Source organism: Streptopelia decaocto (assembly GCF_964273445.1).
Source record: "Streptopelia decaocto genome assembly, chromosome: 2".
Classification (NCBI taxonomy): domain Eukaryota; kingdom Metazoa; phylum Chordata; class Aves; order Columbiformes; family Columbidae; genus Streptopelia; species Streptopelia decaocto.
In genome coordinates this window covers 108601843-108623056 of record NC_138655.1, presented here as the reverse complement: position 1 = coordinate 108623056, position 21214 = coordinate 108601843, and the positions used below count along the sequence as shown (strand labels likewise).

At 40.8% G+C, this 21214-nt stretch overlaps 1 protein-coding gene across 2 annotated transcripts in view; it reads left to right on the top strand.

Annotated features, from left to right (window-relative positions):
• Nucleotides 1–21214, top strand: part of ITGA9 (integrin subunit alpha 9) — a 226264-nt gene that overhangs the window by 146636 nt on the left and 58414 nt on the right. The gene's annotated exons all lie outside the window — the stretch shown is intronic.

The following is a 21214-nucleotide window of genomic DNA, read 5'->3' as shown; positions in this document are numbered from 1 at the left end:
AGCAATATTTTTAAAAGTAGTGATTAACTCAGTCCATTGAACCAATTACATTTTGCCATTATTTGTCATGTTTTATGATAGATTGTGGTTATTATAAAGCTCTTAAATTAACTCATTACATAATAAACCAAAATTTCTTGTACATAGTCATATTGTTGGTGTTGAGTTTTGACTATTATTTTTAATAGAGTTGCAAGCCTCAGGAAGTTGTCTTTGTATTATAAGCATCATTTTCAGGCATTATGTGCTTCAAGTGTGCAGTTTATCAGGAGGGGAAAAAGCAGGGGATAAAATAGAAATGACTTACACCAATACACAACTTCTCCTCAGTGGAAGTTTATGTGAAGACTTTCAGGGCCTGGCCCAGCTCCCGCTGAAGTCAGTGGGAGGGTTTCCATTCCTTTGCACTGGAAAAGAAACAAAGCTTGATGTATATTCTTTTAAAAGGTTGTTGTGGCTTTCTTTTTTCTTCTATGCTTACATGTTGAATATTTCGCTCACACAGATTAACTGGAACACCAATTGCCTTTGTTGTCCTTCTCGGCCAACACTGTGAGGGAACAAGCTGAAGATGATGTGCTGTTTCCCTTGGTAGTTTTACCTTGAGCCTGGGTCTATAACAGACTTGAAACATCTGTGCTGAATGCTGCCTAGAAAGAGCAGTTTCTGGAAGCAGATGACATTGTTGTAGGGTTATCTCACTGCTCAGTGTGTCTTCTGCTAATAGAAACTAGCATTTCTGTAAAAAAAATAAAGTACAGCACACATAAAGGAAGCATGTAGGCTTCCTTCTTCCTCAGGTCTTGCAAGCAGGATCAGGGTATAGTCTGCTGTTATTCTCATTCTTCTTGTGATTGATTTGAGAAAGTTTGGGTTTTCTTTCTGATAATTGTTTTAGTTACAGTTTTGAAAAATTGAGTCGCAGGGTTGCGTTGGGCTATTTTACTTCCTCTGAGTCAGCTTTTGCTTCAGGAGAAACTAATGTACTGTTGGCCTCACTGTTTGTCCAGCTGGGAAACTGAATTATGACCACATAGACTCAGTTACTATGTTCTGTTTTCCCTAAGCTCTTTTAACTTTTTTTTTTTTTTTTTAATAAAATACCATGGATTCCATGTTTCACAACCTACTCCCATCCCTTGACACCTATGCATAATACGTACTGTGCATATACTTTAAATAGACTTTGTTTCTGGTTGAGCATTGCCTAGGCAAAAATCCAGAATGTAAAGCCAGAGTGAAAATGATGACTCTTAAGATTTCCTTTAGTGGAACAATTTCTGAATCAAAAGAGCTTCTTCTTGTGGGAAACTTTCAGCAGCAACTGCGTTTTAATGAATAACTCTAAAGTGGAAGAGAATGATCTATTCCATGCAGTTGCTGGATCCTTTTTCTGCAAGGTGACTCTGAGAATGGTGACCATGTGGTGGGCTTTCATAATTTGTGTCTGGAGCCCTTTCAAGATGCTGTGAATCTCCTGGTTTTTTTCCTGTGTCCCCAGTGGGGACATTCCTAGCAGATACAAAGCGGTTTTCTTTCTTTCTATGGATGGATTACAATGAGACCTGACAGTGCAAAAGTTAAATGTTTGGTTTGTTTTGGTTTTCCAACAGTGTTATTGAGACAAAATGCCTCATTTTGTGTTTGAAAATAAATGAACGGCCCAGCTCAAGGATGATGGCGGTTGTGTTCCCTGAAGTGTGTTAGTGGAGCTACCCTTTTCTTTTCCGGGGACTGGGATTTCATGAGCTGTCGATAAAGAGACTAATTGGCAGGGCTTTGCCACTTCTATGTGAGGTGAAAAAGCGTTTGCCGACTGATATTTAAGGGACTACACGTATTCCACTGTCTGATTTTCCTGTTGCACTGCAGCCAGTTCTTCCCAGCTCCATGGACGAAGCCCAACACTTTCTTTCCATAGTTCGTGACAGACAGTCCTTCTCTTGAGAGGCACAGTATGTGGCGCGCACCTCAGGGGGCTGACTTCTCATTCCTGCCTGTGCTCTCTGTAGCACTTTTAACTCCCTTGTCACTGCTCCCCTTTGAAAGGGCAGATTATGTTTTACTGCATTGCAGTGGATTTCAATGTGTCCAAAAAGAAAAATATTCCTTTTGAAATGCAGCGAGATTGAATTATGTTCTCTTTACAGAAAATAAAAAAGAAAAGGAAAAAGAGAGAGGGAAAAAGACACTTCATATGGTCACCAGGATTTTTTTTTTTCCTTTTCTGTCTTAACAAATAAGTCGTCATCCGTTTTTCTGTGTAGAGCAGGTCATTTTATTTTCTTCTAATCTTAAAGTTTACTGTCCCATAATCTTAATTCAGGTTCGGGAAAGCATCCTGTTTCAGAGTCTGAAAAACCCACTTCACAGAAGTGCTACCACTTTCCTATCGAAGAATGCAGAGTGCTGCTTGTGTGCTAAGGAGTCTGGAAAAATAATAAAAAGATATTACTACTAATTTCTACACCATTTTGTATCTATTGGAAGTGCCTACTGGCTTGTGATGTTTTGCTGAAAATGCTTGTCAGCAATAGGCACTCCGCTAACCATTCATTAGCTGTTGTTCAGCGCAGAGTGCTATTTGCAGTACAGTTGAAGAGAAAGAGCTATAAGCTTGCTGGCAGTGGCACTTAATGGGGTAGGGCAGGGCCCTATCTGCATTAAATCGGTTCAGGTATGGCTTGTGATTTTATAGCAGTCATATAAAAATAGCATATATAACATAATAATAGTAAAAGCAACAGCAATAACCCAATATGTATAGTATTAATCTCTCACTGCTCTGCAGGGTCTTGTGGGAATCTATCAGCTAACCCCATTTCAGCGTTGATTACAGAGAAAGCAGGTCAGGAAATCCCATTGCTGACTGCATTTCCAGCCATGCGTTGTTGCTAAATCTCAGACAGGCTCCCAGCATCCAAAGCCAGCTGTGTGTAACATTCCTGCTACTTCTCACAGCAGCTTTTGCAAGCAAGAGCTGAGTGAAGGCAGCAGGGCTGGGCCACGGCAGGGTGACCAGCGAGGTTATGGTTTCCTCAGGTGCAGTGTTTGCCACGATTCCTTCATGAATGTGTACCTGAAACTTTGGTGTTGAGTACGAATATTGCTGATAACCCGAGTCATGCTGCTTACGAACTCTAGATTGTGTTTGTTTTGTGTTTTATTTGTTTTGTTTTTCTGATGAGTAATGCAGTACTGTGTCTTTTTGAATTAGCAGGAAGGTCATGCAATTTGGTTTTGAAATCTTTCTTCCTTGCTGCCATCTCTTGACTCGGATTGCCCAGAAGAGCCACAGATGCAGGCAGAGTTTAATTTTTTCCAAATTGGTTTCCCATACTACTCATACTTTCTAACCGTCTTAAGGCTGACAGGGGCAGGATACTCATAGGGCATGAGAGCCAAAGAGGAGAAAGCCCCTCTTTTGGATCCTGCTGTACCACTGGAAGAAAATTTGGGTCCTGGGTATTCATTATGTCTCTTTTCCAGCAGTTACTGGCCCTTTGGATCTGTTGGCAGACAAGTTAACATGATCAGTCTCAATGCACATCCAGCTGGTTACCAGAAACCTTTTAAATTAGTGGTTTGATTTAATCCAGCTGGGTTTTTTTTTTTTGTGGAGAGAGTTGGCCTTGCTCCTGTAAACCACTCTGCCAGAGGGTCAGAGGGGAGTGATGCCATGTAGCGTGGAAGCTGTGACCCCTCGCACTGACACAAGTGTTTCTGGAAGATTGCCCGAGCCATATATCACTTACGTGAGGGGATTTGAACCCTTTTTCCAAGAGAGCTTTTATAGCCAAGCTTGGGAATATGAGAAGCATGGCAGTAACCACGCCACATGCTGCTTCTCTGGTTTTGCAAATCTTATGCTTGACATTTGCTCCAGAGTGCACCAAAACTTTTTGCATCCCTGGAGAAAAATTGTCAAATTTTTTAACTGAGAAGGAAGAATACATGCAGTTCAAGCTATCTGACTTCATTGTTTATTTTTATATTCTTTTTCTGTGAAAGCTGAGTGAAAACCTAAACTTTTATGCTTCTCTAGGGATAAGTAAAGAGCAGCACCTTTTTTCAGCCCAGAGGCTGTTAAACCCACCTAATATCCCCCTGCTCTAAGCAGGTAGGAATTGAAGGCTAGACTTCTGATCCAAACTTTCCACCTGGGATTCATGTATTACTCCCACATTCAGGGAATGCGCTTCAGAGACTGCGTTCAGTCATTTAATTAGTACTGATCAGAGTCTTGTAAATTTTTCTCCTATACTCTGATTTATCATGTACATTTGAAAGAAATCTTTGCTATTTTCCCCAACAAATTAACTTGATGAATAGAACACAAAGTTCCCTAAGTTTTCTGGCAAAATCGCGATTGGAATAAATGATTCGGGAGCCATGTTCTGCTCAGTGTTGGAAGAGCCTATGTGAGTTTGATAGTTAAATCCCATTTTCAGGAGCAGCTCAACACTTAGAAATCTCATTGAAGGCTGATGGCTTATAAGGTTCCAAAAGCCTAAATGACTCTGACCATGCAAAACTGAATGCAGCTAACTCCAACTACCATTAAAAATACAGGTTTTTGCAATCTTAAGCTACTTACAAGGAAACAATGAGTTGCAGTGAGGGATCACCCCAAGCATTTTCACAAAAAGCAACAGAAACTTCAGATTCAAGAAGACAGGACTTTCAATGTTATGCCTGTTTCTTTCAGGTGAGTTTAGGCAGAGTAAAAATTTATTTTGCAGAACAAAAAATATGCTATAAATTTTTGTGAGGATTTGGGAAAGTGGAAGTTGTTTGTTTTTAAACAGCTTTCAATTACTCATAGTAAGCTATTACTGAACATCTCTGTTTTTAAGTTCTTGATGGTCCTGGTATAACATGTGGGACCACATATATTGAGAAGGTTTATGCTGATCAGGTGGGGCTGTGCTTTGGGTTACATGATGAGGAAAGTGTTTGTCCTGGAAGTCTCGTCATGACTCTTAATTTGACTGCTTATGTATATATACATAGTGGTTTTGAGGAACAGCCTGGGACGCTTTGTGTGGCTCAGATTATTGAGGTTTTGTTTGAGTCCCTAGCACTGCTTTTCCCTTGGGGCTGTGAGAGGAATGGTTTTCTGAAGGAAGAACAGCTGTGTGGATGAATACAGGTACATGGGATGGAATTTTTGTAGGGTCTAGAAGGCAAACTATGCTAAGCCTGTTTACAGTAAATCCTGACCTACCTGCTGGTGTATCACCCAAAGTGAGGTTTCTTCATGGCTGGGCACTAGCAGAGGTCATGGAGCTACTGCCACAGTCACGTCAGTGCTGGCTGTGGGAGGGGGCTTTGGAAAAGGGATTCTGCTGCTTCAGTTGCTGAGATCCAGCCACCACAATTTAGACAGTTATATTGATAAACTGCATTTCTGGGAGAAAGAGGAAAAGCCCTTAATAGAGAGGAGATCCCAGTATACAGAGAGCTTAATACACTTGATCTTGGATGTGCCTATTTGCAGGCTGTGCTCTCCCTGAAGGAAAGATCACCAGTGACTTTCCTGTATCCCAGTGTCTCTCTTCATTACCATCTTTTGCTCTTAAACTCAGCAGAGAGAGACTCACCAACATTTGAGGTGAGAAATCTATGGGACAGGATTTGTCTCATGTGCTCCTAAGGATAAGGCTTAAAATCATCCAAAGTTTGCTGCAAAACACTTCAGTGAGAGTTGATCTGTGTGGTTCTCGGTGGCTTTCATTCCAGCAAGAAGCTGTTGGGTTTGGGGTTTGTTTTTATTGTAACTTGAAGCTTAAAGTTTATCAAGTTGCTGGTATGAAAGGTCAGTTCTGTTCTCGCAGGCATTTCTTTTAGTAATTTTTAAGACAGGCAGCTCAAGATGGTGGCAGAAGATAAGTGATACCCCAAGTGGAAAATCCTATAGAATTGTAAACATATACATATATATATGTTTACACTATATAAAACCAAATATATGTATTTACATTATATGGATAATATACATGTATACATATATACATGCACATTTATATTGCTTAGTCCTGTGGGACATACATGTATACATATATACATGCACATTTATATTGCTTAGTCCTGTGGGACGCTATATTAATAGTTGTGATGCTCTGTGGCTGGAAGTGGTGGCAATTGCTCTCTTTTGCCTAGTTCTGATTTCTCCTGTGATTTTAATAGGATATATAAATAAAAATTAAACACTCTTTAATTAATCTCATTGAGCACAAGGCATGATCCTGCAGTCATACTTCAGGTTTAGCCTCCCTGAAGTCAACAGCAGTTTTTTCTGTAGCACAAAGACTTAAAAAAAAACCAACCCAGCTGCACAGTCAAAAAGATGAGTAAGGGTGTGAAGAGTTTTCAGCTGAAAATCCAAGGAGGAGCCAGCACTGCTTAAGAAATCATGAGCTTTTCTTTCCTTGGCTTTGACATTGGGGGGCCTGGGATTTTCTGATTCTTGTGACAGCCAGCCTTGTAACCCTGCATTCAGGTGGCATCAGTCTGCCTTCCGATTAGCAGAAGGCACGTTAACCCCCTCCTCCAAAGGCAGCCTTCAGGCCTTAAATTTGTATTCTTTTCCATTTCAGCTGGCTCTGTTGGAGGCTCTGGGGGTGGGTGGGGGACCCCTCTCAGGGCTGTCTCTGTGGCCCCCCTGCCCGGGCAGGCAGCAGGGAATGCTGAGCCAGGCGCGTTCCCGGCCGGCAGCGCTTTCCCAGCCCGCCTTTGGGAGGAGGCCAGAAAACCTGCTCTTCACTTTTGGCCATAACCATCTGTGGGATCGTAACGCGGCGATTTCCACTTAGCAGGGGAAAAAGGAGGAGAGCACTAAAAAGCTGCTCTGTAAAGTAGAGCGGCACCTCTTAAAGTAAAGCCTTACGAGTGAACTGCTAAGCTTTTGTTTTAAAAAAGTAAAATACATATATTAAAAAAAGCTGTTTCAATATCCCAGTGCAGTATGTAGTGGATTTACCTTTGCATTTCAGTAGTGTCTCTAGGCTATGTAGTGTTTATCATGTCATCAGGTTTTCCTGTGAAAAAGGCCCTGATGCACCTTCAATTTGAGTTTCTGAAAGACAAAAACCAAAATCCCCAAACCTGTGTGTATTTGCAAAAGGCATTTCCTGGGGTTTAAGTTTTGGTTTTGGTTGCTGGGGATTGTAGGCTGGGCTAAGTTTTATTAATTCCAGGAAAATACCCAGTGCAAAACTCATTATCAGAGTTATTTTCCTGATATTTTTCTTTACACTTGAAAATTACCACCAGGGTAAAAGGTGGAGGGGGGAAGGGGTGAGTAAGGTTTGATTTTATTGATTGTGTTTCCTCATCCAGTTTGGTTTTAATTTTAATTATTTGTGAGGTTTTCCGTTTGCTTTTTCATTGATGACATCTGAATTTATTTCCTGAACTCAAGTTTTTCATTATAACGGTAAGAGAGAATAGCTATGTTGCAGTTGAATATACCAATATTCAGTATAATTGATGCCTTACACACAGAAGGTTGTCTTACAGTATATGTGGGCATGTATTATCCATGCTTTCAGAAATACTGCTAGGAAATGAATGTTTGTTCATTTATTTGATTTTTACTGCTTATTTTTTTTCTGCTTCTAATTTTAAGAGATGTTTTGAACATATGTTTTAATTATTATAGAATAATGATGTGTGTAACCGATGTGTTATCTGTAATAATTAAAACAAATTCCCCTGTTCATGTTGCCATGCAACCATGATTTAGTAGAATGAGATACATGTGTGCATGAGCACATATATACATAGATCTACATGTGAAGTAAGATGAAGGGAAACTTAGCTCAGAGCCCTTTCTCCTTCCAGAAGCTTCCCTGTCTGTGATTTTTTCCATGGATTATTGGAGAGAATGGACTCAGAGGTATGGGAATCCACTGCTGTTATTAAGCTTCTCTTAATATTCCTACGCATAGAGAGAACAATAAAGATAAAAAGATGTGTGTTTATCCACAATTTCTTTGAAATAAAGGTGTAATCAAAGGCAATGCACTGCTGACAAATTACAACAGCTTATGTTGTTTGAATAACATGTAACTGTATTAAGAATATAGGAACATGCCAGTGTATAATTCTGGACATGCGCTTTTTTTTTTTTCACTATCGAGACCTCTTTTTCTTTTCTGGATAATTGCATTGTGTCTGAACAGGCATTTAATCCAACAAAAATTAAAACTTCTGCAGTTTTATATAGAAGTTTTATATATAGTTATATATATATATATATAGTTTATATAGAAGTTGTGGGGTTTTTGGGGGTTTTTTTTAGGACTGCTGAATTACTGCTGAATTTACCTGAATGCATCAGAGATACTTTGTGTAATGGTTTTTATGGTTGCTTTTTATATTTATCACTGTGGAGTCAGAAACCTGATTTTCCTTTAGCCTTTATTTTCCTCAGAGCTTTACTCTGGTTTTGTGTGTGGAGCCTGAAGGACATCGTGGGTAGATGGAAGTTGCCTTAGGCTTAGTAGTATATTAGTGTATGTACTAGCTAGTGTAGTGCTTTCAAAAGGTGCGTGTTCACGTCTTTATGAGCAAAGGTTTTATCTTGACTGGCAAACAGGTAGTGCCTTGCTAAGTAGGCATCATGTTGTAATGCTTTGGTACATGTGGATTGTGAATTTTCCCCATTCTGCACCTAAGTCTCCCCTTTTCATGAAATCTTTGGTCTAACTTGAAAAATATTGTGGCAGTTTATGATTTGGGAGACTGGCAGTTGTGAACAGGGTTACTTTTTGTAGGTTTCTTTTTTAAGATGTGACTTGTAATCAAGCGATGCAGAGCAGAAACGAAAGTATGTCATGTTCAACTGTTTTAAGTGTCTCTTTTGCAAAGGGTGGTTGGTGTTGAATTCCTGTCACAGTTGGCTCACGGTCCAGTGGTCATCCATCCATGGAGCTATGGGTGCTTGGCTAAAGCATTGAATCAGACCAGTAAAGGTACAAATTCTAAAATAAGGTGGAAGTACATGGGGAAAATAGAGTTTGGATTAGATTTAGTCCAAGTTTCCAGCTTTGTATTTGGCTGCATTAATATCCCAGGGACTGTTCCTGATGCTGTGGCACTTGCAGCCAGCACTGGTATCCTGCTGGAGAGGAGCATCCAGACCAGTGCTCCAAACGGAGAGGTTACTGAGTCCATTTTCCATTTGCCTTGCAGATGGTGGGAGTTCAGCTGGCCATCTTTCTTCCCAGTGATTTTTATTCCTATTTACTCAGTTTCCTGCATCATGCCAGGAAATGACATTGTGTGCCTTCAGAAGGGAGAGCTTTGCATCTCTTGAAATAAATGAAAAAGAGTATTTCAAGTAATGGCAACGAAATATATTTGTTTTTCAAGGTGGATACCTGAGACAGCAGCTGGGGAAGATGTCTGGTAAACCAGCAGAGTGGACTTTGGGCTGGGAAGGGTGGTGACTTTTTTCTGTTGTCCTGCTGTCTGTGGTGGGAGGCAAACAAAAGAAAGAGGTGCCTTCACACCATGTCTGATCGGGCTGCAGCACTCCTTGCCACTGGATCAAGTGGTTAGTAAAAGAATGCACGACTGCTGGGGCGGGTAAGCAGGTTCATTGAAGAAGAATCCCCAGAGGGTGAGTACACAGAAGTTAACTCAGGCTCAGGACACCTTTGAGTCAAAAACTTTTAAAGGTAGGGAGAATATTTTGGGGGAAATAGCTCTGTATCGTTGCCTTGCTCATATACACCTTCCCAGGCCCTCAATTTGATCACTGTGGTTACTCGGATGGAGAGGTTATTCATCTCTCCCTTGGCCTCTCCGTGCAGCTGTGAAGATAATAATCATGCTTTGCCTATGTGTGTGCTGAACTGTAAGCAGTCTTTGAAAAGCTCCTGTGGTCTTTCTCCTGCTCAGTGATGGCTCTGTATCAGAGACAGGGCTGATCAGCCAGATCTGTCAGTCGCCAAGCTCTGTTGGACCCTCAGGGGCACTGGGAAGGGACAGTGCGCCCCCACCTTGGGCAGTGGCTTAGCTAACTGGCTCTGCGACCCATCACTCTGGTCCTGAAAAATAAGAATATTAAATGATCTATGTGCTTACAATTTGTGTTGAAAGTGATGGTTGCTATCCTTTCCAGTGTCAAGTTGGAAAACTTGTGCAAAAGTAAATGGTGTGTATAAAAATCTATTGAAAAGACTCTGCAAACGTAAGCATAATCTGCACGTGCTTGGCTCTGCAATTGTAATATGTGCTGAAGGTAATACCCTTTGGGGTACAACATACCTGCTGTAAAGTGTCTGTCTTCGGGTCATTTGCATTGTGTGTGTGTGTGTATGTGTGTGTGTGTGTGTGTTACTGATTTTGTCTCTAGGAAATAGTTTCTTTTGCTTGGCTGCAAGTGCACAGTTACCTTTTCATTTTGCTTTGTGCCTTGCAAATGAGTGGGGCAATATATGTGTGCATGCATGTGTGTGTGAGTGTAAGGCAGAAATCAGCTGAATTTGTTAAAAAAAAAAGGTACAATATGAATAGATGGAAAATGTAAATACTTCTGACAACACTGAGTCAACTCAAGGATCCTGTATGTCTCTAATCCTTCTCCAAGGCAGAGCAGTCTAATTGTTTTACCAAAAATAAACTGATGGTGGAATTGATGGAATTGTCAGAATTTCTGAAAGCTGAAAGATGGGTGTTTCCAGTTGTGTCAACTCTGATCCAAGAGGAGAAAAAAGTCTTAGCTTTATTATTACCCCCATTGGTGCTTTTGCTCCTCCGCTTTCCTCGCAGGAACCATTAATCTATCCATATGTATTTATAGGACAAGGAGTATAGCAAATGGAGCAACATATCTCTTGGAAATATCTGCATGGTCAAATACCTGTGAAGGTACCTGGCATAGTGTGATACCTTACCACCTCCAATACAACTGTGATGTGCCTTCCTCTCATTTCTCATCTGAACTGCCTATGGAGGAGAAAATAAAACTTATTAGGTTATGGTCATGGGTGGCAACAATGCGTTAATCCCAGTTTGAAACCAGTATACTTTTGTCTGTCTGCCTCAGCTGCAAAATAGCATGAGCAGTAGACCTCAAATGAAGGTTGGTGTTAGCTTCTTTCTGTCTTTTTTTCCCCAGTGATTATACATAGTTTTGAAATGCTGCATGCAAAGAAAAGCAAGAGGGCCTGTTTATTGTTTTAGCATGAGTGTTCCAAGCAAGGAATTATTTTTCTTTCTATTCCAAGCAATGATTATATTTTTCCACTATAGAAAGTACTTGTTATGTGAAAGGCACTTGTGTCTTAATAGAAGATATGAGCCTGATTCTTTAGTGAAGGTTACAAAGGACCGGTGAAAGCTTAGTCAGTGGAATTAGTTTTGTTTGTTTTTATTAGACTTGAATGTGTATAGGCTTAGAAAGGTAGTATTTTCTTGGTAGTTTATCTTAAACTGTTCAGTAGGTATGCTGAACTTTCAAAACTCTCCTGTATTCCAAGCTTGATACTTCCTTGAGTTTTCGGTAGTAGTTTGGGTTTTTTTACTTGCGAAGTGACATTAACTGCCCTATTCTACAAACAGGCAGCCCTGTTGTCCTCGATTTTCTTGGTTCTATTAAGAGAGGAAGTGGCACAGCGAACAATAAAGGCCACTTCAGAGAGAGAGCTGATCACAAACCAGTCCTAAATGAAGTCATCTTGCTAGAAGTACCTTGTAATTTCTTAGCATTCTTTAAAGGAAGGAAGGACAAAAGAAAAGGTCAGTTTGCAAGAGGGAAAAACTAGGAAGGGATCAAAGTGCAAGCAGTGCTCCCTGCCACAACCCACTAAAGATGTTTTTTGCTTAAATACCACGAAGAACAGTGTATTTAATCTGAATCCTTTCCATGAAAAGAAGGCTCTACCTTTTTTTAGTGGAAAATGAATGAACTGACTTTGGTGCTGGTACTGATCCCCAACAAATCTTCTCAGGTTGTTCTTCCACAGAAGCAGGCAAATCCCATCCCAAAGCCGCCCCTACCCAGAGCTGAGTGTTAAAATCAAGGAGCAGCATTGGCAGAAAGTGGTTGGGGAAAGCTCTCAAGCCCTTGCATGCTCCTCCAAAGCTTCAGATATCAAAACATCCAGGCAGTGGTGTAACAGGAGGCTTCCTTGGAAAGTTTCCAGTGCCTGCGGTCAAGGAGCAACTTTTCAGCTCAGGTGGTTCCTCCCCACTGAGATCTAGGAAGAGTTTGTGGGGATGGGAGCGAAAAGGCAGCTTGAGCTTTCTGGCCCTGGGAAAACGTTTGATTTGGGTTGTGTTCAGGAGTTAGAGGCCTTGAGGAGCCTGAGGTTATCCCAACTGGATCGTCAGCCCCCTGCACTGAGAAAGAGGCTCAAGTGCCAAGCCTGACCTAAGACGTGTTCCCTGGGGCATGGAGGTAGCTGCAGGGGCCAGAGCCCCAGTTGATGATGTCAGTAATGATGTCACTTCTCAGATGCTAATTGCTGATGCAGGGGGGGAGGGGTGGCCCCTGGAGTGCAAACTTGTCTGTCATTGCATGCCAGATTCCAAAAAATACATATTTGCTCTGCTGAGAACTATTTTCCTCCGTGACTGCTTTTGTATCACTGTCTCTGGAAAGGATATAAAAGCAAGAGTAAGGCTCTCATCTCTATTCCAAACTTTTATGAGACATAATAAAGACATCACAGGGCAAGTCTGATGTCTCCAGCCATTACTTGCCTGAACAATTCCACTGGGGGCACTGGTCATCTACCACCGTAAAATAAGCTACCATCCTGTACTTGGGGGACACTATCAGTTTATGCTAAATAAGAAGCTTTACATGACTTAGTCATACAGCCTTCTGTGCTCAATTTCAAAGGGCATTCCTTGTGTTACTAATAACCCCCATCCACAACCTGGGTGTTATGTGGGAAACCTTTAAGCTGTTCCCGCTCTGCTGGCAGACTATATGTAGCTATATATTAACACATATGGAAAGGGTCGTTCAGTCAGGCCTGACCAAACAGTGTAGCTGAAACCTGGCCAACCTCACAATGAATGAGGGACAGCTGACCTAACAGCTCTATGGGGATAGTGGATCTTGGTGATGTTCCCTGGATTATTTCCTGTATCTTGAAGAAATTAAGTGCAGCAGTTCTCAGGAATCAGGGAAAAGATAGATCTAGTTTGTGTAGTGTGGTGAAAGCTGATGTAAGTCTCATTGGTTTATTAAAAATGATAATTAGTGTGACAGCAAAGGAAGTGAAACTTTTCAGAGTGGCATCAAATCCCCCTTTCTCCTTATAGCATTAACACCTGCTCTGCAGGTCCGTTAAAAGACGGCAGAGGCAAAAATGTGATCGTTTTGTTGACCGGTTTCAAAACTTGGTTTTGGACTTAATCACTTATGTGACCTGAGCAAACAATTTCTGCTGCTTCTTCAGCTTCTGAGACTGTTTGCTTTAAAAATCTGCTATGCTAGCTTTTTGCCAACTAAGACAAACATTTATGAGAGAGAAAGAGAGAGAAATATCAAGAATGTTGGGAAGATCTAGTAAACAGAAAAGTTTGTGTCTTTCTCTCCTTTTTTACTCAAAGATTTGCTATGTCGGTTGGAATCGGTGAGCTCATGATCTATAAATAGGTTCCATCCAAGGAGGAGAAGGAAGAGGCGGGAGGCTCTAATTAATTATAGAGAAATAGTTCTTCTCACAAAATAAGCAGCAAATCCAAGATGTTTGAAGACAGGCTTGCTGAGCTTGGGGGTGGGGTGTGCCTACAGCATTTACTAGTGAGATCATGGAACAGGACAGGAAATCTCTCCCTAATGCCAAAGAAAACTTCTTTTTTTCCCCCCTGGTTCATTTTATGAAACAACTGTTGAGGTTCCCCAACCCCCTTTCAAGCTTATTTTCTGATAATGAATCAAAGGACTGACTCATCATCAGAATACAGGTCCAGACGCCCTGCTCCCTCTGATCTTTATATGCACATTTGGCTGCGTCTATGTCAGTGTACTTGGGTATGCACTTTTGCTTGCTCATGTAAGTGCTGGGACGACGAGGGTCTTCGCCGGTGAAACAGCAATTTGTGGAGCTGCAGAATTGATGGTGTGTGACGTTCACATTTTGTGATTTACTTTGTTAGGGGAATATCTGCCTGTTGAAAAGTAAAGGAAAACTTTCAGTCCTGCGACATCTTTGAAACAGACCTTTGCAAAGCACAAACATTTCTTTTTATTCTGTTGTATAATTTGACTGGATATCCAATATTGTTCAGTCATTGCATTCAAGACATTGGGTAGATCCTAGTTTCATTACAGTGTCTAGCTGAGCAACTGCATATTGAGTCTGTATCTCCCTCTCTGTAATATTTTTCCTAGCAGGTAATGATTAACGATAATTTTCACACTATAGTTGCTATTGCTGCTGATCTATCATTGACTTGTCCTTCATGTTATTCACATTATTACTTGCACTTCATCTGTGTTTGGATATTATTTACAGCAGAAGAAACCTGTGAAGCTCAAACAACAGAGATGTTATGTTAAAAGAGTAAAGCCATCTTAGTTTCTTTCCATCATGAACATCTTTTTCCTCCTAGTGTTTGATTCTGTCACACACTTTGTTTTGGCAACTGGAGAAGTGCATGCAGAAGAGTTTCTGAACACAAGGTGTTTGCTTGAAATTGCTGAGTAAACCATGTGTCAAAAATGTAGAACAAAATTCATGAGATTTTTGCTTTGAAAGCAGAAATTCCCTGAAATGCACATGAGAATTTTTCCTGGACCTTTGATTGCTTTTAAAACCAATGGCTACCTGTGCAGGACCACTGCAGTCCATCTTCAAAGCTACTGTTAGTAATAGGATTTCTTTTTTCCCCAGGCCATGTTACATGCTCACAGCTCATGAGAGGGCCTGTGGCCTTCCCGGGTGGCCCAGTGCCACTACTGTGTGCCATCACTGCCACCGGGGAAGCTGGCCCCAGGGGAGCAGTGCATCCCACCACAGCGCGCAGCTTTCCCTGCACCTTCCTCTGTCTGACCCCCTGTTTGTGCAGTGTTGGCAGCTGGGCATTGATGGCAATGGGTGTTTGAATGTTTTGTGCATTTGTAACTCCTGAAACGAGCGAAAAAAAAGGAAAAACCAGACCCCAAAGCGGCTGGCTCAGTTTGTGAGATACTAAGATTTCTAAATGTGACTTGCTGATGCCTTCAGTGTTGGCTGTGGGCTGAAAGAGTTGGGGAAGGTCTGTGCCTGGCAGGGTCCAGCCCAGAAACACAAAGGAAATATTAACTGTCTGTTCAGGAGAGTACGGCTGACAAAGAGGCAAAGCAGACATCAGACTGTTAGTTGTACAAATAAAATAGAGACACAGGGATGATAATCTGAGCAACTTTTAAGAGGTATCTGAGGTAGATCAGACCCACCATTTCAGTCATTTCAGACTTTTTTGCTTGAATTGTTGTACAGTGCCAGGAAGAGTTCCCGGTCAGTAATACCACTGATCCTCTTTGTGTTCTTGCAGTTTTAAAATTCTCAGCAAAGCCCCATTTTGGAGGAAAGCATGGTATCTGTGGATTTTTGTGTTAGAAAAAATGAGCTGTTGTATGCACAAGAAGGGGCCTCCAAGATTAAATTACTCTGAGCTGCACTTGCTCTCAGTCATAGAGAAACTCAGCTTAAGCCAGTCTTTTTATTTGAAAAAAAGGCCCCAAGCTTTCAGGAGCTCAGGCATCCCTAATTGCTCTGTACATGTGAGTAACTGTGACCCACATCCTTTGGTGACCTCGGTTGCTGTGGAAAGAAAATACATCAATATGCTCATATGGGTGGCTATTAAATGAACTGACAAATCTTCATATCCTTGAAGCCTCTGTGAAGGCATTAAGAGGATTGTGAGGCAGGGAGAAATAAGGGTAGGAGCAAAATAAAAGTTACGCTCTCAAAACCGTAGGGAAACCCATAAGCTGTTGATAGTACAACTGAAGGGCTAGACCAAGATTATAAAGAGTGATTTGAAGAAGCCACCTCAAACATCATCAAAGAGGTGAGCCTTTATTTTAGGTTCCTGATGTGGGAGGTGTTTGTGCTACCTGGCTTTGCTAGCTAAGTGCATAGGAAGCAGATTACCAGCTGTGAACATACATATATGTCCAGTAATATCTCCCTGAAGTAAGACACTCTTAAAATGCAGTTCAGGTCCATGTAATCATCCTGTTGGGTGGAACAAAACATCCAGATGTTCGTCTAAACTCTCATTTGGGAAAGTGGCCCTCTTCACCAAATATACAAATTGGAATTACTGAGGTATAAGTATGTGCTTTAAGTTAGGATCCATGATGAGAATAAAAAACTGTACAAATTTAGCAAAACTATTTTTCCCAGTGCCTGATGTAAGTCTCTGCCTTCAGTGCAGATTAGAGAATCTACATTTCCAAACAACGAGTAGGGAGAGTTAGTTGTAAAGTTTATATACTAGAGAGTATATAGTAGTTAGATGCATAGTATCTAACTTTTGAGACTTAACATAGGGTGAAGTGGATGGTGCAAGCAGCCCTCCTTTGTGGTGTTTTCTTAGTGTATTTGTTTTAGGACTTCTCGGATACTGTTTGTGGTCCCCTGTGGTGTCAAGTGTAATGGGTTCACAGGCATTAGAGAACAAGAAAACCAATAACAAGAGTGAGTGCTCTGGCAACAAGTGCAGGGTTCCTCAGTATTCACTCTTGTCATTCTTCTTTTGTATCCTTTGGAAAACATACAGCAATATCAAAAAAAACCTAATAAGTTAAATAAATTATCAACATCTTCAAAACAAGAGTGTTCTGCCAACATGTTATCAAGGCTTCCAAGACATTTTCTCCTCTGTTCCAGAGCATTTGTGCTAGTAGCCAGGATTTGCAGGGGAGACATTTTTCCATCTAAACAACAACAGAAAAGCTTTAATTTGAGTACAGCTAAGGGAAGAAAAATATAAACTGCTGGTAAATGGATTTTCTAACAACTTCATTTTTTCTTGTTGTTTCCCTCCTAAAAAAATATACATATTAGCCTAACAATTCTACAATGAAGATATTTTCAGTGCCTTTCATTAGTGATTTTAATCCATTCAAGAATGAAAACTAATCAGAAGAGTATTTTAAAAGGTGAAATCAACTCTGGCACAAATAATCCACAGTATTCAGCCTAAGTTCAGAACTTAATATAGCTTTCTGTTGACTACTTTGGTATGATTTTATTAAAAAAAAGAAGAGAGCCATATCTGGCCCATCATTTGCAAGTTTAGTATTCTTCTGTTGCATCTACCTGTTGACATATCAGATGTAGTACATAGTAGTAGCTTGTGTGCTTAGAAAAGCAGAAAGCTGGCAGGTCATAAATGAGTGTTAGGATAGTTGAATTCACACCTTCTCTGTGAGAGCACCGATGAGTGCAAAACAGCATAAGTGATTTGCATTTTTATGTTTGCTTGCTTTTGCTGATAGTCATAATTAGGAAGAAGAGTTGTCAGACAGATAAAAGCCTGGTACTGGAGATTGTTGAAGGGGAGTTAATGGGTTGGGGGAGATTACTTAAGGAGATGTTTGAGGGCAAGGAGCTTGCAGCCAGTCATGGGTGGGGATGAGGCAAGTTGAGGAAGTGTGCTGATGACCTCATCAGTTCAGAGGAATTGCTCTACCTTCGGGGAAGAAATTACTGACTCTAAGGGTGGGAAAAATAAAATATTATTATATGAACTGTCAGATCAGATTCAGGAAGGTTGGAGGATTTTGACTGGGCATGAATGAGGCAGAGGAGGGTCAGAGCAAAAAAGCATATGCAATCTGATTAAAAAAAAATTAGTCAAGGTGAAGGTGAAGAAGTTCCTATGTCTTTCTTTGGGCTCTGCCATTTCAGATAAGGTGTCCAGTTTTGGTCGTCTGCATTCAGAATGAGAGAGCTTAATGAAGAACAACATGTTGCATTGGTGTGTCAACATGTAGACTCTTCCCAGAAGCAGAATCTCTGACCTGTGACTGTGTTTTATCCAAATCCAGGCAACCTTTCTTCCACCACCAGCTCTCTCTTACTCTTTTCTTAATGCACTCTTTTCCTTCTTTTTAAGCCTTAGAGTTGGCAGCTCACCAAGTTGAAAAGGACCTTTCAAAGGTGAAGTAAACAGTATTTAGGAAATCTTCTAAAAATGTTTGTTTCAGGAGGAGGACGAAGCTGCTGTTTAGCAGCTGTCTTTGAACAGAATTTTGGTCTAATAAGGAGCCTTTTCCAGAATCATACCTAAATTAATCTGGTTTTGTGTTCCAACTGGCACTGGTCTCACCTTTGTACCATTAGAACATTGGGCTCATTAAATACTATTAAAGGAAGACTGGGGTTTAAAGTGCCAAAATACATAGAGTGAAAGACATAGTTGGTATGACCTGTTCTGGTGCTGACAAGCTATTTTCTTCAAGATAACCTGCCTTATGTGGCCTGAAAAACATGTGCTTCTCATGCAGTCCAGCTGTGATCTCTGTGATGGGAAAAGAGCAAAATCTGGAGTAGTTTCATGTTATATCCCCAGACATTCAGCTAGGTGAAGTCAGCAAAAAGATATAGCTCTTGAGTTATTCCAGAGCAAGATGATGATCCCATAATCCAGCATCTCGTGTATGTGGTTAAAACACTTTACTCACATTAAAATGTTCTCTAGACCAAGCCGCATACAGTGTTCTAAGCATTCGACCTGATCTAGCTTGTCTACCTGTCTGAAGCAGATTACTCTGTGAGCCTCTTAACTTTCTTCTGGTTTGCTATCTGAGTTGTTTCGGGCAGTAAGGATTTGACTGCACATAGCATGTGGGTTAGGGACAGAATATGAGGAGACATTGCTTCAAGGAACATCCCACGTTGTCAGCCTGTAGTCAGATACACTCTGAGCTCCCATCATTTAGATCATTTGTGAAGATGTTATGCCCCAGGAATTATGTTCGACGGCATGATGCTATGGGATTTAGTTTGAGTTGTTGTTTCCCCATGTGCCCCTGTGCCCATTATAATGGATTTAAAACTTGACTGTTCTGTTGTTTGTGTTGTAAGTATCAGGAACTTTTCTTTCTTCAATGGAGGACTTTGAGAAACAGAATGTGAGCCAGCCTGAGCTTCATGTTTCTCATACCCAGGTCTGCATTTATTATAAAGTGATAGTACAGCTATTAGGCTAATTAGCTTGCTGTTTATCTGATTGACCCTCAGAAGAATATGGAATGCTGTAAAATATTTCAGAAAGAAACAAAGTTTTCCAGATAAAGCTTCGCATTCTCTCATTGGAAGGGAAAGTTCCAACCCCTTTGGCTGTGTTTTCTAAGCAGACTAGAAACTGCTATGGAAACTCATGCAGTAAACTGGGTTATTTTGTCATAGAGAAGTATTGCACACTAAAAGTGTTACCTAACATCAGTGAGAAGTCATGTACAAAATTTCTGAAAGTGCTGAGTTGCACTGTTTCCATTCCCTATTTGTTAGATAAGACAACATCAACTCTTCAGCTTGCTGGAGTAGTGTGAAAATTGAATTTATATAGTGGTTACAGAGTGCACACATGTTACAGAGCTAGACACCATAGGAAACCCCATGAAGAAACAATTTTCTCTCCCTCTAAAATAGTGCACTGCAAATAAAGCCTGAAGCCACAGTGGGCAGTGAAGAAAAAACAAGATGTTTACACATTAACTGAGCTTCTCCATCCTAATCACAGAGCAAAGAAAGGGGTCCAGGGGAAAAGTTTTCTGGGTAGCCTGTGTAATTTAGAAATGTGCAGAATGCTGAACCAGTGTAGTGCAGGCAAACTTATTTCTGCTGTTTCCTAGCATTGAACAATTTGACTTTGCAGCATCAATAGAACCATAGAATATCTGAAGTTGGAAGGAACCCATAAGGATCATCAAGTCCAACTCCCTGTTCTTTGTAGGACTACCTAAAACTAAACCATATGACTAAGAGTGTTGCTCTTAGATGCTCCTTGAAGTCAACAGGTTTGGTGCCATGACCACTTCCCTGAGGAGCCTGTTCCAGTGACCAACCACCCTCTCAGTGAAGAACCATTTCCTATTGTCCAATCTGAACTTCAGTAATGTTGTGTTAATATTAATCATTAATTTGGATAATATGCTAATGAATCCAGAAGGTATTAAAATCAATCTTACTTCATCCATTAAGCTGTTGCAAGCAACAACAGCAAAATCAGCCAATGCAACATTATCTGTCATTTCCTTAACAGACCATTATAAAACCACTGGCATCTGCCTGCCTGCTGTCAGGGCTGCAAAGGCAGGCAGCCACCCATGTGCAAAAAGAAGTACTACTGCACTTTTCCATTGTCAAGATGAGAGTTTGTTCTGTTATCGTGTTTTTTGACATCTCTGAAGTGATACGGCCTTGAGGAAAGGAGGCAGCCTCTTGTGTCTGTCTGGTCACTGTCACCACCAGGCAGCTATGTAAATAGAAACCCCTCTTGAATTAACAGAGGCTGAGAGTTGATGAAAGAGAGTTCATAGGTTGCCACAGTTAGACAACAAGGGACATTTGAACAGCACAGAACCGAGAATGTTCCCAGAGGAAACAGCTGTGAAATTTTTCGTCTGGTTACGCAGTTGCTCAGAGTTTGTGTTCACTTGATCACTCGCATAAAACTGGAGAACCTCCCAGATTTCTGAGAGGAAAAGGCAAGTGAAGGGGATGCTTTACCGTGAAACACTTGCTCTGATGTTTTTTGTTAAATAGAGGAGAAAATCTAACTCAGCATAAAAGGATGGCAGCTTTGCACAACTGAAGCTAGATATTTGATTTGTTGGGCAGTGCCATGTTTTGTATTTCTAGAAACAGAAGCCTACTGAAGATAGCAAGGAAACAAATCCATAACAAAGCTGAATGTGGAGGCCACTGCTCTGGCTTCTGAGCAGTACTGGAGTAATAGCACACCATCAGGCATCTCCAAGCATGCATGGATTTTTTCCTTGTTATTTTCTTTTCATATGAAACCAGTGAAATACTCTCTGAGTTAGATATATCATTAGGGCTATAATTTTCTATAAATGTGTGTCCTGATTTGAACCATGATTTTGAAGCTAAAGGAGGTGTTGTCTTTCAGGTATCACAGGAAGCAGTTAAAAGATCAAGAATCTGAATGCTGTCAGACTTGTAATAGGATAATAATAATGTCTGTAGAGCAGTAATGCTGTGCTCAGGTCAGAACGTGA